Raw genomic sequence first — 19,774 nt, 5'->3', positions numbered from 1 at the left:
CACAATAAAGTGACGGCTGAACTATAAATATAAACATCAATGACCCATCTCACAATACGTGACCAATGAATGATGATACACGACATTCATGCCCTGAATCACGGTCTGCCGCAAAATGTGAATACATGCGCAGTATTGGGCCTGGTCCATGATTGGTAGCGCCATGTTGGAAATGACACAGCTTCAGACCAAAACAATCGGCTGCACAAGATCCAGATAGATCATTGTTTGTCCCGCCTACTGACTTTGATGGGTCACACTGACAGATAAAATTAATTCATGATGTGGTGAAAGTGCCAAAATTAAATAAATAGTGAAATAATTGTAAATGACACATGTAATTAATTAATAATGATTTTATTTCTAATGGTAGATATAATTCATGGCACATTTAATTAACGATATTTTTATTTCCCATTTTAAATAATTCATGACACATTTAAGTAATAATTTATCTTTATATTTCCCATTTTAAACAATTCATGACACATTTAATTAATTAATTATTGGTGTATTTATTTATTTAATTTTGGCACTCTTAGCCCTCCATACTCCAGAAGTAACGAACAGCGGCTCTTTATTTTCGCAGGAACCGGACGCCAGGAACAGCGCAGACAACGGAAGAGGCGTGTCCGGAATCCTGAGGGCGGAGCCGACGACGCAGCCAGCGAGGGGAGATCGGAGGCAGGAACCAGGCACAACTCCGGAAGCACTTACGGCACGTAACACTGTAGATAACTTTTTTTTTTTTTTTTTATTGAAGATTTGCTCAGAAATACAAATGCAACAAAACATACAATAAGGCAAAGATCCAGGGGTTCAAGGGTAGCCAAACAGTATACAGCAATAAATAAATCACATAACTAACAAACTTTCCTCACAACATAAATAATCAAATACAAATTATAGAAAAACATCAAAACGTGAGCATACATTTAAGGTTTTAATTGCCTTTTTGTTATAGGAGGTAGACAAAGATTTAATATAGATTTTAATATCTTCTTGAAAATAAGAAAAGTTCGGGGTAACTTTCATAACTTTACATTTGTGGATAAAAAATTTCGCAAGCAAAATAATTAAATTGCAGAGAAAGTAAATATCCCCATATTTCTTCTCAAAAGTGAAAATCCCAAACAGAACATCCTTAAAGAAAAGCTCAAAGTCATTGTGTATAAAATTTACAATGAACTGGCAAATTTCTTGCCAAAGTTTTCTTGCATAAACACAATGCCAGAAAAGATGCAAGACAGTCTCTGGTTGCGAGTCACAAAAAGTACAGTTCACATCTATGCTTAAATTGAATTTTGACATAATAAAGGTTTTAACAGGATAGTACTGATGAATAAGCTTAAAAGAGATCTCTTTAACCTTATTCACCAATAAATATCTGTTAGGAAGCGTCCAAACCTTTTCCCACGAAATATTTTCCACTGATCTGTTCCATTTTGAAATAGCTGAAGGAATGGACACCAAATCATTAAGAAAAAGACAGCGAATATTTCTGTTATTTTTCAAAGTAGATTTAAAACATATCCCACCTACGTATGTGTCAACTGGGTCTGGGAGAGGCATTCCAGAACTTATCAAAGCACTGTTATAGCCCTTAAATAACATAGTTACACCATTCGGAATAGCACCAAACACAGTGGCAAACTGTTTTGGAGTAACAGGAAAATTATAGTGAGAAAGAAATTCTTGATAAGTAAATAAGTAACCATTCCGATGAAATAACTGACTAACCCGATTGAGACCATTCTTAAACCAGTTCTCAAAAAATAGGGATTTATGTTTATAACATATATTCTTATTATTCCAAATGAAGTAACTGGTTGGAGAAAAATTGTGTTTGAAAATCATAGACCATGCTAAGAGTGCTTGTTTGTGGAAATTAGAAAGAGCAATAGGGATCTTCTCAATACTGTAGTTACATAACAATAGAAAATTCAAGCCTCCCAATTGTGAAAATACATATTCTGGTATAATATTCCACATACTGGATGGTTTTTTCAAGTAGTTCCTCAACCAGTTAATCTTAAAGGTATTGTTTAACGTTGCAAAATCAACAAAATTAAGACCGCCATTAATGTAGCTGTTGGATAAAACAGATTTCTTAACGTAATGAGTCTTATTTTTCCATACAAAGTTATATAATTGTTGATCAATCTTTTTACATATTGCTTTATCGGGTTCTAAAGAGATGGCTGCGTATGTTAGACGTGAAATGCCTTCTGCCTTTGAAAGGAGAATCCTTCCTTTTAGAGATAAATCTCTCTGAAGCCACTGGTTGAATTTTCTTTTAGTTTTCTCTAAGATAGGCAAGAAGTTTAAATTGCATCTAAGTTTTGGATTTTTGGATATTACTATTCCAAGGTAGGTTATTGTCTCTTTGACTTGGATATTACATACACTGGAAAGAGAGAGTTGTTTAACTGGCAATAATTCACATTTGTGCATATTAAGAAGAAGCCCAGAAGCATTGGAGAACAATTTAATAGTATTAAGAGCTAAGGGAACCTGATCTGAATTTTTAAGAAAAAGGGTAGTGTCATCGGCCAGTTGGCTGATGATGATCTCCCTTCCCATGACACTAATCCCTTGCAGAGTACTATTCTTAATGTGACTGGCTAACAGTTGAGTAGTCAAAATAAATAAATATGGTGAAATGGGGCAGCCCTGGCGTATTCCCCGTTGCAGATCAAATCTCGGAGAGGTACCATATTTAAGCTTAATTGAAGAATTGCCATGAGCATACAGAGTTTTAACAGTTTTAATGAATAGGTCTCCGAAACCAAATTTTTCTAAAGTTTTAAATATAAAACCATGTTCTATAGAATCAAAGGCTTTGTAAAAGTCCAGGAAAAGCATATAGCTGTCATCCTTCACTAACTCTGAATAATCTAACAAATCTAAAACCAACCGAATATTGTTTGAGATGTGTCTGTTTTTTAAAAAGCCTGATTGCGTTTCATCTATTATGTCCTGTAAAATAATTTTTAAACGTTTTGCAAAGATTGTAGCAATAATTTTATAATCACAATTTAAAAGACTGATTGGACGCCAATTGTCTATTAGTAATAAGTCTTTTTTAGGCTTGGGGATGAGAGTTATTAAACTTTGAGTTAGGGTAGGTGGAAGAGATTCCACCCTAATGCTTTCATATATAACTTCCAATAAAAAAGGGGCCAAATCTTTTGCAAATTTTTGGTAAAATTCAGAAGTAAGGCCGTCTATGCCTGGCGATTTATTAACCTTTAAAGACTTAATTGATTCAAGGACCTCAACTAATGGGATGATCACAAAAATCTTTATCAGGAGCACTAATATAATTAACATTATCTAGAGAGTCCATAAAGGACATAGTGCTGTCGTAAGAGAATTGACTGCTATAAAGATTCTTGTAAAATTCAGAACAGTGTTTGGCAATTTCTTTTGGGTCCTCAGAGATAGAATTATCTATTTTCAACTGAGATATATTATTTTTAGTTAGAGATTTTTCCAATCTAAAAAAGTAAGCCGAATTTTGTTCTCCTTCTTCAAGCCAGCGTCTTCTGGACCTTACAAAAGCACCCTCAGCTTTTAGTTTATAAAGTTCATCCAATTTGTACTGACATTTAATAAGACTGTTACTTTCTTCCACAGATAAGTTATCAGGATTTTTAGATGACAGGCTTGCAATAGTGGAAATTATGTTCTCTTCTTGTGCTCTATTGAGTTTAGCAATATTACTACAATGACTTCTGAAAAACTTGCCCAATCACTGTAGATAACTTTGCAGTAATCGTCATCTAATGTTACAGAGCATGTGGTTAAATTTGGTTCTGCTTTCTGTCCATAGATAAAAGCAAACAGGCTCTGTTGAGTCACTGTTCACATGTCACAGTTCCACAGATCATGGTTTCCGCTGCATTCATCCTGTGGGGTGTAACTGAAGGTGAGCCCATTGATTTTGGGTTAAAGAAGCTTCACAAAGAGACAGATTCTATTGTGTTTGTTGTGCAAGCAGTAAGAAATAAACAGCAACCTGCTGGGGATTAATTATATAAATTAGTGACTTGCTACAAAAGTGAAGTTTCATACTTTAGTGATTTGAGGCTGATACTTAGTATTTAATTTATACTGTGGTGATTCACTTTATGGTGAATAAATTTCCTTCATAAATGAACTCATAGTTATTTATAATTTGATATGTTTTTCCTAAAATATTATTTTATTGACACTGTGAGTCTGTGTATGATCCTACAAGTTTGATTTTGTTCACTCAAAATGAGCATCTGCTTTTCTGGATTACCTGCAAGAACAGGGAGATAATTAAACACACTGTGATGAAATAAAGATGTATTTTATATAAGCAGAGACAGCGCCCCCTGGTGACCAATTATAGAATTTTAGACGTTAGCAGACCGTAGTGGAGTGACAGGTAACATGAAATCCAATGTAAAACTCAAGCAGAGTAAAAGGAAGGAAGTTGTTAGCTAAGTCATCACATTTTAGTCACATAGGTGCGTGTTTATATACTGTCCTTCCTTTCAATAGTGTGGGCACACTTTAGTAAATGAAGTGCATATGGAAGTAAATTAATGACAAAAGTAATTTGATGCAAAAAGCATGTTGAATTACACTAATTGAATAAAATGCATTGCATTTAATAATGCTTGAATAAAAATGCATTGCATTCACTACTTTTAAGTATTTTGTATTTTGCTGGATGGAAATAAATCTGATGAATTTTGTAGCAAAATATATTGATTGTATTTTTGTATTTGAAATACTTTATAAAATATGCAATTTTATTTAGTTATTTTCTATTTTAAGAACCTTCTTCAGCAGGCTTACAGATTTTTAAATACAGTCTATCACCGTCTTTGGCTAGATGCAAGTAAATCATGTGACACATCCTGTTGGGCCCAGCTTGCTCGTTGTGAGCTTAGTTGTCCCATGACCAGTAATCCAAGGAAATGAGTTGCTTTGTTCAGTGCAAATTACATTAAGGTCAAATATGTAGTAAGATATACTATCTGATACTGCTCACTGAAAGTCATTGTAGGACAGGAAATTTGAGCGATTAGCAAATAGTAGTGCTGTGCTCAAGAACATATGAATTAACTTACTAGCCTGCTAGTGGCATTCTAGTTCAATTCAACAGGTATGGTCAGGCAGTGCCATCTTGTGGTTTGTCATATATGGAAACCTCCTTTGGCGATAAATCAGCTACTTTTATTCCTAAATTAATTTGTATCAGCTAAATGTATGAGTTTTTATATCCACCAAGATTTTTTTGAGCATGTGTCTAAAAGTGTATTCTTTGAGTTTGAGCATATTGAACACCCTACTGTAAGACAAAGCAAATTGATACGCATTAAGATAATTGTGGGAAACATTGGGTATGAATTAAGGGATTAAAAGTTCTGAATCCAAGACTGAAACCATGATACAATATCGTGAATATTTGTATCGCGGGCTTGTCTCTCAGAACCTCCCCACCCCAAGCCACTGCTGCAGAAGCAGCCTGTTGAGCTCACATTAAGTTATGAATGTTACTAAAGTCCTTTTTCATTTCACAGTTAATGCTATAACAAATGTAAATCACCAAATTATTATTCTGCATAAACCTAAGGAAGGCGGTAAGTGTTGTAATTACTGCACATTACTAGGGCTGTAATGGTACATGTATTCGTCATATACGTTACTATTTTACATGTATATTTGTATTTTAAAATTACAAATTACTTGCATTTTAGTTAAATACATTTTCTCACACCAGTATTTTGTATTGTATTTTGTTACAAATTACAAATCCTTGCTCATGAGACGTAACAAAATACTTTTTGATGTATTTGTATCCATCTCTGTTCATAAATGAACTAAACTGCTTATAGATTGCTATGTATTCACTAAAAATTTTTTTTTAACTTATTTTCTTGACAATGGAAATGGGCTGTGTAGGTAGGGCTGTGAAGGAATTTAGGGTGGCTCAATACCAGGGGTGTTTCTAGCTATTAGTCAATATTAGTCTAAATACTAGAACTCGTGGCCATAAGTGGAAATTAGCGGGAGAACATTTTAAAACAAATTTGAGGAAGCACTTCTTTACACAGCGTGTAGTTAGAGCATGGAATAGTCTTCCTCCTAGTGTAGCGGAAGCTAAAACCATGGGTTCCTTTAAATCAGAGCTAGATAAGATTTTAACAACTCTGAGCTATTAGTTAAGTTCTCCCCAAACGAGCTTGATGGGCCGAATGGCCTCCTCTCGTTTGTAAATTTCTTAAGTTCTTATGTTCTTATTGCTAAGTCAAGTTTACCTGGGGCTTACCTGTTTGTCTTTTTGAAGGAAGATTGGCATCGAGGCTAAAATACTCAGGCCTAGGCTTAAAATATTTGTGCCTGTAGCCCCGAGTTATCGGACCTAACAACATCCATGCTCAACACCATTATATGCGGTATTATACCATTTTAGTGCTACATAAATAAGCTTTGTTGTTAGGCAGTTATTAGGTATATTGCTGTTTTTTAAATCTGAGCATTCTAGGGCCTGTCCGCGGTTCTGGAAGTTGGTCATAAACATAAAAACAAAACTTAAAACATTATTTCACAATAATAAAGAATAGTTTTAAAAATATTTCATTAGAAAAATATAAAAGTTTCTATCATTCTTATGTCATTTTCCGATCCATCCATCCATCATCTACTGTATAACCGCAGCCAGTGGTTTGATCACAGGCTCAGTCTGCTGTTTATCACACCTGAATCAGGCACCTGAGACAGGAACCAGGGCAGCCATGTGGGACTCAGCATGGAAAGATTAAGCACTCAGAGCCACTTCAGTTAGCTGTATATTTACAGGGCTTTATTTAATAAAACAGTATTTACACATCTACCGGCATATTTCCCTTTGGAAATAGTATAATTACACACAGACCCAAGGGGAATGCAGAGCACACAGAAGTACGACACAAAAACAGACACTCAGACAATACCAGTGTTATAGGTTGGCACCTCATCCTGGGTTATTCCCTGCCTTCTTTCCTTGTGCTTTTTTTAACTGTATATATGAGGGAGTTAATTAGTAAAGTGATGGATGGGTTAAACCCTGCTGAAAATAGCAGGAATGAACAACAGATGAAGGCAGAAGAAGGTCCAGAAGAGACACAAACTGCAGAGAAGTTTGATGATAAATCACCAGGCAGCAGTGGCAGTGATGACAAAATAGAAAGTGCACTTGGCTACTGTAAGGAACCTTCCTTACAATAGGCAGCTGACCAGTGACTGTCCTGTCCTGACTGTCCCCCTGAACACTCTGCGGACCGGGTTGAGTAACTGTAGCTCCATCTGCTATTTCTGACACCAATGATTCTATGAGGATTCGCAGAGAGTCTGTTACTCCTTGTATTAATCCATTCATACTCGTCATTTTATTGTTATATTTTACACACAGGCTCCCCAGTGTGTTGTATCTGAACTATCGGGGACAGTATTATTCAGGGGAAAGTGGCATAGCCTACAACAGGAGGGAATCAATGAGATCTATCAGAGTTATTTCTATTTTTAACCCATTAATATGCAAGTTTAATTTAAATACACGGTGTCTGCAAAATCAAAGCCGGCGCTCCACCTTCTAGTCATTGGAAGGTACTGCTCCCCCCACAGGTGTGCGCCTTTTACATATGTCTCGTGACTCAGCAAAAGAGGAAAGGCATTTTGTGGTATCTTTCGTGATTCAGCAAAAGACGAAATGCATTTCATGATTCCACAGAATCAGTTTCATCCATGAAATGTAGGCATGTAACGATGAATCGCAAATTGGTTAAAAATCAAGGTAAATGTATGATTTAAACCGGCTGATATGGAAATTGAATCGCTTCTTTAGGAGTACTTCATGGTAGTTTACTTAACAGGAAAAACTGGTGTAATATTACATTTGATTTTGTGACGTCAGTTCAACATCAGATGTCACTGCGTATTCATGTTGACGTCGTATGTTAGTTTGTGGTTTTGACCGAACGCGAGATGGTGAGTGAATTCGAAACTGAGGACATCCCCCCCATCTTAAATCGGCGGTGTGGCAGCATTTTAGCTTTCCGGTAATCACAAACGAAAACGGTGAGAAAAGCACAGACAAGATAAAACTTGTGCAAACATTGTAAAAGATTGATAAAACACACAAAACAGCACAGCGAACATGCTTCAGCATGTCTACCAGTCTTCTATCGATTTATGCTGCCTTGTCGAAAAATGCTACCGTAGTGCTAATCGATAGCCCTAACCCTAACTCTTACCCTAACCCCTAAAACCTAACCCTAATCCCAAGACGGTGGAACTGCATATACGCGGAAAGGCTCGATAGCACGTCTCGATAGGTAGGATTTTATGACAAAACACCGGCACCACAGTGAGCTCAATTCACCACTGCAAGAGCGAAGGTTATTAAAAGGGCAAACTACGCTAAAAAGCTGCACATGCAAGCCTTAGTTTACTTGGTAACGCTTTATATTAAGTGCTTCTTCATAATGCATTCATAGAACATTCAGGGCACCTTCATAATGCATTCATAGAACATTCAGGGCGCCTTCATAATGCATTCATAGAACATTAAGTGCACCTTCATAATGCATTCATAGAACATTAAGTGTACCTTCATATGCATTTATAGAATATTCAGTGCACCTTTATAATGCATTCATGGAACATTCATAAGCAGCATGCAAGTACACTTCAACATCCTAACATCCCTTAACAGCTATAATATACATAAATAACAAACATTATATAATAATAACAAACATTATAATTGTATAATCATGTAATGTTTGTTATTAATGTATATTAAAGCTGTTAAGGGATGTTAGGATGTAAAGCATGTATACATGCATGATGTTTATGAATGATTTCAAAATACTTCATGAATACATTATGAAGGTGTACTGAACGTTCTATGAATGTAATATAAAATAATTATGAAGGTGCAATTAATGTAAAGCGTTACTGTTTATTTATTTGAAATCTTTTTTATTATTATTATTTCAGGGTTTTTTTTAAGTATTTTATTCAATTTCAGTTGCACTGTTAAGAAAAGGACACGTTTTGTACAGTTTAGAAAGAAAAATAAAGGAATATTTTTAAATAAATTTGTCTGCAGCTCATTTTGTTAAAAAATCAAGAGAAAATCGTATCGTATCATGGCTATCAGTCTCAAACTCACAGAGGGCCATGTCGTCTGGTCAGGGGGTGGGTGGGTGGATGCTGGGGGAGGACAGAGAGCCATGGCTCCCAGCACACTTAGATCCGTGTTAGAGGAACGGTCTCATTGTGACGGGGCGCTGCAGCATCCGTACTAAAACTTTTAGCTTTGAAACTTTAAGCTTTAAAGATTTAAACCCAACACATTAGCAAGATAAAAAGTAAGCCAGACTTCAACAGTAAATAGTCTTTCTGTATTTGGTTGTTATTGATACGATGTGAGAACGTCGAGACCATAACTTCATGGGACATCGTGGAAAAACTATCATGCTATGCACTTCCTGTACAGCGTAAATGGACAAAAGGATGGAAAACAAGCCAAAAGTGATGTGGAGTGTCACTGTGCTGGCAGGCTGATTTCCTTACATTACCCAATCAGAATGGGGGGTGTATAAAACATCTGTAACTGGAGGGGCAGTGAAAACCCGTCAGGAAGGATCAGCCCCCACAGGTTAGGAGGCCACTTCCTAATATAATCTGGAGCTGCTAATAATTCCTGTTTCCTGGCTCTCACTTTCCACTGCTCTCACTGGGGGATGCAGTCGGGACTCTAGGGGTTTAGTGCACAGATTTTTCTAATACCCCAACCCCCCATCACGTATCATATTTTCCATTCTTGGCCAGATGTCCCAACTAATCATTTAATAAAAGTTCATCTACTCATCACACATGGCCAACAGCCAAGCAAACGTTTTTCACTTTGTCATTATGGGGTATTGTGTGTAGAATTTTGAGGTAAAAATTGAATCAAACCCATTTTGGGAAAAGGCTATAACAAAATGTGGAAATAGTGAAACCCTGTGAGTACTATCTGGATGCACTGAAAACTGTGAAAAGCAATGGAAATGATGCGATAAGCTTAAGGCATGTATCTGATCTTTCCAAATCTATGAACCAGCAACCATGTGGTTACCATGTCCAAGAGAGGGACCGAAGTCTCTTCACTTCTGGGGTTGTGTAGTTCAGCAGTGAAGTTGGTGGGGGTCGCTGCTCATGCTTCAGTGAAGGTCTCGGAAACCACAGGGGCACCATGGCTGTAGACCTGGTGTGTAGAGAGACGTGGGCTGCTCAGAAGGACAGGGACTGGGGTGCTGACCATTCATACGGGGTCTGCTCCTCAGGGTTTGCACCTGTGGTGTTTTCCTAGCAAAGTGTATTTAGGTGATGATGCCCTCTTGATGGTAATACTTTTCTCAAAGAGCTCATATGTTTCAACAGGTTTATAGATCTGTGTCAAGATTGCAAAACCCTGAGGACCAGGCCTGCCTCAACACCTGATTTGATGTTTGCTAAGGCATGAGCTTTTTTTGAAAGTGCCAAACTGGCATTTAGCTGGCCGTTCTGTCTTGGATTCACTAAAGCCCCTTTCAGTCATCGTACTTTTGTGCTTCTGGATCCAGACACAACATTGGGTTCTTTCACAGATGTGAAGATGCTTCTGGTCTCGTGCTGGAGCAGTGCAGTGATAATTATGATCAACTTAATGTCTTGATGGCTCCACTTGGTTCATGTGACCCATGTTTCAGAAGTGAGGTTTGAAACCATTGGACCCCATGGTGATGATGACGAGGTTCTGTTTAACTTCCTGCCCAAATTAATATGCTGAATCCACCTGTGAGGGCTGTGGTACTCTCATGCGAGTCCATGGGCTGAGAACCACTGGGGCGCCGTGATCTTCTCTGGCAGTAACAGAAATGAGTTTCTCCTGACATTGGACTGTGGATGTCTTTCTGCGGCATGGATTAAATTCAAGATCTGGCCAGACTGCGTGTTTTTGCCATGGTCTGCCTGCCCCCCCCCTTTCTGTGGCCTGCGTGTTTTTGCCATGGTCTGCCTGCCCCCCCCGATCTGTGGCCTGTGTTTTTTTGCCATGGTCTGCCTGCCCCCCCCCCCCCCCCGATCTGTGGCATTTAGTGAGATTGCGGGGTTGGGGGTCACAAGACAAGAGCTGCAGAGGTGACATTACTTCTTGTCCAGAAGATGGTTCCCTGGTAGATGCAGAGGGTCCTCCCAACTGCTGTATGTGTCCAGGTTTTGGGGCTCCTGAGAGACATCACTGTCCCCTTTTAGCCTGAATCTGCACTTTATTAACATCTGAAAGCCCCATGTATGTCTGACTCTAGTCTGGAGTTGTATCACTGAAGCGCTTGAACCGGCGACTTCCAAAAACAGCAAAGTAGAAATCCAGGCTACGCTGATGATGTCAGCATAGCCCACACTAGCAGAGCTGTAATGGACTGACTGCCGTCAGTGTATTCCGGCATTCTGACCCACAGCTCGGATGTCCTGCCACCTGCTAGTGTTTCCTGTGTACGGGGGAGGGTGTAGTAACATCTTGTTTTCCATTTCCCCCCACAAACACAAACCCTCATTCCTAGTAAGTAAAGCTCTCATCAGTGGCGTCTCTGACCACCCTCCCCATAGTAGCCTTTCCTTTTGGTGGGATGGTGACCACAAGCTGCCTGATATTTCTGAATATTTCTCTCTTTGATATTTCAAAGTAAACTTTAATCACTTGGGGGGGTAGTGCCTAAGTTAATAGGAGTCTGTCAGGCTTTAATGGGGTCTGTTTATGAGTGGGGGTATTTTTGAAAAAGTCTGGATGTTGGGGCGGGTATGAGCATGTGAAAGGTCATTAATCATTATCCATGTCTAAGTGTACTAGCAGGATTGAGTCTGTGGAGGGCACTATAAAGAGCTTTGTCCTTCAGCGGGCATGCATGGTAATGTGAGGCTTGCAGATGAGTCCCTCCGCAGACTGTGGCTTGGCTGTCAAACTCGCCCGTGATAATGGAGCACGGCTTTCACTGCCACCATAACTGGTCTGAGCCTCTCAGCCTCAGGATAGCCCCATTCCATCACCTTAGGTTTCAGCAGGTGGGATGTGGTCTCAGGCTGAGGGTCCCCACAGTCAGGATGGCCCCATCTGCTGTCCAAACAGCACAACAGCAGCCTCATGCTGGCCGTTATCGAGGTCAATGTTGAGACGCAGGTGTTCCCCAAATTAGCAGGTGAATTGGATCTGTGGGAGGCACAGCGTCAGCTAGTTGTGACTTCATGCACAATTCAGCCTTCTCCTTTGGCAGAATCATGGTCTGTAGCTGCCTTTGTTAAATAAGTGATCCAATATTTTGATATGTATGTAGTAGACCAGGGATCAGCAACTCCGGTCCTGGAAGGCTACTATCCAGTAGGTTTTCTATCCTAACTGGCTTCTGATGAGCCACACTAGTTCTCAGGTAAATACCAGGAGCAGGTGTGGCTCATCAGAAGCCAAGTGGGACAGAAAGCCTACTGGATAGTAGCTCTCCAGGACCAGAGTTGATGACCCCTGTAGTAGACTGACACACTGGGAGAACAAATGTGTGATCATTGTTTATGTCTGTGTAGGTCCAGTAGTATTGTTTACCTTTGTAAACAAATTGAGCAGTTCTGCCTGTAGCCGTCTGCCGTAGAGAATTCCGTTTCAAAATACTCTTACTCGTCTGCCTATATGAGTGCGAGCCTGCTTCCCTGTAGACTGTAACTGGAATTCTTGTGAGCCACTTCAGCCAATGAGCTGTGCAGCACGGCTATAGTGTGTTCTGATTGGCTATCCTCCTGGGAAGACTACCTGGTACCGGCCCTGTGCACATTCTTTTACATGCTGTCGTTCTCCTGCCTGGTGATCTGCGTCTGGTGGACGAACAAATGGATAAAAGAGTGGGATTGGCAGCAGCCAGCAGGGCTAGACAAGAACGTCACCAACCAGTGGGAGGCGCTGTGGCCCATAGTGTAGCAGCAGGCCAAGCACAACAAGGAGGTGCCGCAGGAGTGCAAGAAGCTCATGTTCTCCCCTTATAGGATATGCAACAGGGAGGAGGAGGAGGAAAAGGGCGATGGACCAGTCACTGTAGAGGTGAACAAGTACTCCGAGTAGCACGTGTACCGTTTGACTGTACCCCTGGTATGCACCATGCGCAGCTTTGCCCGTAAGCAGCCCTCCGGGACACTCAGCCCCAAAGACAACCACAGGAAGAACATCAACCGCATCAGTGAGAACCTCAAAGAATAGAGTGACTCTGCCCGGCCAAAAAAAAAGTTGCCATTTCAATTTTTCATTGGACCTCCTTTAGCTGTGATTCTGGTGCACATTTATCATGGCATTGTTTCCACAAGCTTATGCAACATCTCACCCTTTTATTTTCATCCAGATTTGCATTCATTTCTCACCGATAGCCTGTATACGGCATCGGGGGAGGTGCGGTGTTGCGGGTCCAGGGTTTGAGCCTCTTCCTCAGCTCCACTTGTGTGGAGGTCCTGTGTTCTTCCTGTGTCATCATGGTGTTTCTTCTGGTCTCTGCCCCAGTCAAAACACATACCAAAGTGAACTAAAGCCAAAATATCCAAGTATGGGTGCCCATGGCCTCTGGGATAGGCTCCGCCCCCCCCGAATAGGACCTTTTGTGAGATACCAAAACTTTTTGTAATGAAAAGTAAAAAGGGAAACCTTGTTCTGGGGACCAAATAAGTTTCTAGATGGACTGGATCTGGCCATTTGCTGACCTTTAATAGAGGGCATGCAGGTTTAGAAGATGGATGGAAAGGCATACAGCTACAGTTTAACCTTTTCCTGAAGCAGAGTATAAATTCCAAAAACAAGAAGGAAGAGGTGGTTCCAGTATTTTGTGGAAAGAACACCATACAACACTGGTAATGCATATAATCAGAGATCCCCAGTCAGATGCTTTCCAGTATTCCCGTTCTTTTACTGAACATGGGACTCCTGTTAACTCTACTGGAGGTTGGACCATACATAGTTAGGTTTTATACACATATGTAACTGAAGAATGCGTTATGATTGGCTCTATAAGTGCTTTCATAAACCACGTTACTGTACACACACACACGTACACACACACACCAGACAAACAATAATAAATAGACAATAATAAATATTAAAATCCCTCTGGGTTAAGAATAAAAAGCCAATAGACAGTAATCACAGTAAAAAAATCAAACTGATTTATTTAAGACACATATGACAGCCAGGACAAATGAACATTTACATTTGATTGGGGAGCGGGGCATGATATAAACAGATTAAATTATTAAGCATAATTATAATTTATTGACCAGATTTGATTGATTGAACTTAAATACAAAAGAGATGAGCCCATACATAGCTGATATCTAGTAAGTTGGCCCAGCCCTCGGAATATTTTTCCGTATGTGGCCCTCACTAAAAAAAGTTAGGACACCCCTGCTGTAGACGAAAGGGCCACTGTTCTCTCTGCTGGTTTTCATGTTCAATTCACAGTGGGGCATATCTGCAAGAACACATGGGAAAACCAGGTATCTGAGCCTGATGAACTGAGAGATACTGGACTAGCAAGGTTTGTGTTGAAGGAGCTTACTTACCTTTGGGTCTCCTTTGACCAAATATGCGGCGGAACAGCCTGACGAAAAAGTGCTTTACGCGTTTAACTGCTCTGAATCTTGGCACCTTGTGGTAGCTGTTTGATGGAATTTCCTCCGGCGTGAAGCCCTAGGGTTGTAGTTTAAGATGTTTCGGTTGAGCAAAGCAATTCCTCAGGACGCATGAATACTATTGAACTCAGCAGACCAGCAGTTTGCATGTACCTTAGTGAAGAACTTATGGTTCAGGATTTGCTCCAATGTGGGCCGATCCTGTGGATTCTTTTGTAGGATCCAAGAAATCAATTTCTTGGCTGATGAGGAGAGGGACTTGGGTAGAGTGTACTCTGCTTGAGTGACACGCAGCTTGATTTCTTCAGCATCACCATCAAAGGGGTATGCACCAACAAGCATCGTATACCTGTATTGAGAAAGTCAGCAACGGCATTTGAGTTTCATTTGCATATAACAACATTCTGCATTGGTGCATTTCAGATATCATTCTTGACTCTGGCTCTGACTGTGAGGACGATTGAGAAGGTATACATACATGATACACCCCAGCGCCCAGACATCTGACTCTGGCCTGTGTCCCTCCATCTTCCACACTTCAGGAGCCGCATATTCTCTCGTCCCACAAAAGCGTCTACAACACACCCAAAAGGAAAACAGTATGCATGTGCTTCAGCCTGCTGCATGAGCAATTTGAAAGATTTGCTGGAGAATCTAAGAAAAAGAACCCACTTCTGCCTCCTTTCCAGTGGCTCCAGCTTGGTGGCCAGTCCAAAGTCGGCCACTTTTAATTCCAAGGCCTCCGTTAATAATAAGTTCTCTGAAAGACCAATGACTCAAATATTTCACCTAATAACACCAGACATTAAACAGTTGCAGAATACAACAGCAGGCAGCAATCATATAAACCACACAGGAAATGCCATGTAAAATGCCAACACTAACATGTGAAGAATTAAACAAATCACGTGTGCATGCACACATACCTAATTTGCCTTTGCCATGGATGTGTCGTAATGCCCCAATGAGCTGCCTCATGTAATACCGCACTTCTGGCTTGCTCAGGATTTCACGTTCTTGAAGGAGGTCTAGCATCGACTGGAATGGGAAAAGAAAGGATGGCGTGAGTCGACATAGAGTCTTAACCTTAACAAACTGTCTGCAAAGGCCAGAAACAGCTGGGCTCACCCCCCTACTGCACAGCTCCATGAAGATATACAAGAATTTATCATCTTCTACATGATGGGAGAAGTTTACCACTTGCTGGTGTTGCAGCGTCTTTAGCATCACCACTTCTCGGAGACTCTGAAATGTCAGACGTGTTACCACAATGAGCATAAGGGAAATGCAATTTAACTATGGAGGGGGCTGACTTCAAGCAAGATTCAGACCACATACCTCTTTTATTCCATCAGAGTGCTTTATCGGAATCACCTTCACTGCAAATATCTCTCCAGTGAAAATGTCCATCATTTTGAAGCATTGGGCAAAACCTCCCTAAAAACACAAGTACAGTAGAGGTCAGCGCGGGACTGATTTTTCATCCTGATCCCGCAGAAATGTGTAATATTTCGACCCGCTCCCGCCCGCATCTGTTATGGTTTGTCCAGCTCCCACCTGCTGAATCCCGCAAGCAAGGCTGCTGGAGCATAGGGTGTGCCAAAAATACCGGACACGTTTTAAATGCTATAATATCTTGGCTTATAAAAATTAAATAAGGCACCAAATGTATTTATCTAACTAGGCTACAGACCTGAATTAAAAAATATCTAAACAGTCTCAATAGAAACATTTCACAGTCAAAATGAGAGAAATATAGGGAAACATTGAAATTTGTGGCGCGGCTCTGCGTTTATTCCAACTAGAGGTCTGCGCAGGACTGATTTTTCATCCCGCTCCGGTACAAGAAACTCTCAAATGTAGACCTGCGCCGCGTCCCGCGAGTTCTGCGGGCGTCCCGCCCCGTTGCAGACCTCTACTCTACAAGACAAATTGCAACTTAATTATCTACGGTATCTTTATAGTACATACTTCTCCCAACCAGGGACGGATTATGGGTTGTGTGGGCCCCTGGGCAAAACATTCGCGAGGTATATACTGAGCCCATAGTGAGTGACTGTGTGTCCTTGGTGATAGGTTGGAGCCCCATCCTGGATTGCTCCTTCCAGGGCAGGGTGTGCCAGTGCTTTTCCTGGGTGCTGCCTCACAGAAAAGATCTTGACCTGGTTTCATTTTGAGACAAATTGGCCCAAAATTGAAACAGCAGCACTAGGTGGCATCAAAGAATGGATGGGGCGGCTATAGACGACAATTGACCTTATGAATTGTCGTCTTGTTTTCTGGTTGGTATAAGAATTAATAAAGCATTACAGCATGTCCCCGACCGCGTCCTGCTCGCCTGCAAGGGCCCTTGCTGTATCCTGCTAACCACAAGGTGCCCCAGCTGCATCCGACCTGCCTCCAGGTGCCCCAGCCATGCCCTGCTTGCCTGGTGACCCCTTGGCATTCATCGCATCTGCGGAGCTGAGAGCTCCTGCCTGGTCTCCTGCCATCCCGTCGCTAACTAACAGGAAGACTATTCCATACTCTAACTACATACTGTGTAAAGAAGTGTTTTCTCAAATCTATTTTAAAATGTTCTCCCGCTAATTTCCACTTATGGCCACGAGCTCTAATATTTAAATTAATATTGAAATAGCCATTTGGCTGAACAGCATCCAGACCCGTTACAATCTAGACCTGGATCATGTCCCCCCTTAGTCTCTTTTCTCCAGGTTAAACAAATTCAGCTCAGCTAACCTCTCCTCATAAGACATTCCTCTAAGACCAGGAATCATTCTTGTAGCCCTTCGTTACACCCTTTCCAAGGCAGCAATGTCCTTTTTAAGGTATGGTGACCAAATCTGCACACGATATTCTAGGTGGGATCTTACCAAGGAATTGTATAATCGTAGCATCACTTCCCTTGACTTAAACTCCACAGACCTAGAGATGTAACCCAACATCCGATTGGCCTTTTTTTTCATCAACATACACACCGAGATCTTTCTCGTAATCAACAAAATCACAAAGCGGAGGGACACATGTAACATTTTTCTGCTTGTCACACACACCCCTTAAAGAGAATCACTTGAACAAAAAAGATGAGCATTGCTTAGCTAACATGTTTATAACCACAGCGATAAAACATGATGTCTGATGATGAGGAGTTAAGGTGGCTACATAAATATTTACACAATAGTATATATTTAATACAGTTTTATGTACATTATACTATATACAACTTATACTATTATTTATTTGATGAATAAAATATGGAATATGGCCTTTTCCCCCTTCAGAACGCTTTCATTTGAGAACAAGGTTATACAAGTGGATTTCCCTGTCTACAGAACAATTCACTATACTATATTCACTATATCTTCCATTTCTTATAGCCCAGAGCATATGTGAAATTTGAGCACTATTTTTCATATGCAAAAATAATTTGAGTAGCCACTTGTGTGTTTATATCAGGACTTACCAGGAGAGGGGGCCATTGCTTTTCTTACATATACCATATGTAGGCCTACATCCATTCATCTTCCAACACCTTAGTTAGAAGGGTAATTACCACACACTCAGCCAGGTGGCTCTATGTGGTTTGGAAAACAGTCAATAGCAAACATGCAATGCAGCCAATGTTAATATCTGCTGTTCTGTACAGGAAATGCTCAGAATGCATGTGACATCAGTCCCAGAAAATTCAGCCCCACCTTCTCATCTGTGGTCAGTCTATTTTAGGTGCATTAAGTGGTAAATACTTTTTTCATCCACCCCATCCTCTCCACCTCGACACACAACCCCTCTAAAAGGACGTGGTTAGACTCTGCTGGCCTCAGTTTAGCTGCAGAAGTGACGCTGATCTTCACAAACGTCCAGTGGAATCATGAAGTCCCATCAGATCTCTGCCTTCTTCCTCCTGATGACAGTGCCGCTGGCTCATAGTAATCTGCAGCATCTCACAGCTTTTATCAGGACTTAGTTGGCATCTAAAATTTTAATGATTCATTAAGATTATGAACCCAATTGTGACATGAGTCCAGGTCTGACTAGTTGTTCACTGCGTTTCTAATGTACGTATTCAGAGTGGCTGTATATATTTTGTATATAGACTGTATATACATTTTCTGTTCTTCATGTCTGTCCAGATGAGTGCTGTCTTACATACTTTCCGGGATGGCCCTGATACCTGGATATGAAGAGGCCATTGTGAAATGCCCTATACCTGGAATTATGTAAATATTTACTCTTTTCATATATTGTTTTGACCTATTACTGTTTTGAGACTTAAAGTCTTGTGTGCATAATGTCTATAATATGTTTTTTACTTCAGGGATCGATACAAGTGAGAAGCAGATCCATGTGTTTTTTTTTTCAATTTTTTGACTGCACAGTACATCATTATTGGCAGTGAAATTTGTGTCAATCCCAGCAGTTACTGCATTTAGCAGGTCAAGAAGAAGCTGGATCAGCAGTAACGCCTCCTCTCTGCCTGGCAAATCGAAAAAAGAATGAATTTTATTGCATTTCACCTTCTGCTGTAATTCTCATATAACATTATTTTGTGTCATCATCCAAATCATTTAAGGTTCTGCTACATTTTATACTTCATTATCTTCAGCTTATATGTTTTTAAAACAGTAGTCAAATTTCAGTTGCACTTATATTGCTTTGCATGCATGTAACTGATTAAAGAGTATTGCAAGTTAATGGTGGCTGACTCGGGTTTTTCATTTAAACCGTTTAATTTACAAAACAACAATTCTTTGGTTGGTGGGCATATGAAAAAGACAGTTACAGCTAACATATGTTGAATGAATGATACAAATACAGTCATGGCCGAAATTAACGGCATCCCTGGACTTTTTCCAGGAAATGCACCATTTCTCCCAGAAAATTGTTGCAATTAGAAATGTTTTGGTATATCAATCAATCAATTTATTTATAAAGCACATTTAAAACAACTTCCGTTGACCAAAGTGCGGTACAAGTATAGGAAACAAGTCAGTAGGTACTATACAGTGTTTATAGTTAATATACAGCGAGTATTAATACAATAAAATACCACAGGACACAAATCAATAAGATA

At 40.1% G+C, this 19,774-nt stretch overlaps 1 long non-coding RNA gene across 1 annotated transcript; it reads left to right on the top strand.

The window, feature by feature from the left end:
• The first annotated feature begins 3,290 nt into the window (after positions 1-3,290).
• On the top strand, positions 3,291-19,395 carry LOC140593593 (uncharacterized). The gene is made up of 2 exons (XR_011993999.1): positions 3,291-3,931; positions 18,834-19,395. It is a non-coding gene; the product is annotated as an uncharacterized lncRNA (long non-coding RNA).
• Positions 19,396-19,774: the final 379 nt, after the last annotated feature.

The sequence above is a fragment of the Paramormyrops kingsleyae genome, chromosome 12, assembly GCF_048594095.1.
Source record: "Paramormyrops kingsleyae isolate MSU_618 chromosome 12, PKINGS_0.4, whole genome shotgun sequence".
NCBI lineage: Eukaryota > Metazoa > Chordata > Actinopteri > Osteoglossiformes > Mormyridae > Paramormyrops > Paramormyrops kingsleyae.
This window is presented reverse-complemented; position numbering and strand designations above follow the sequence as displayed.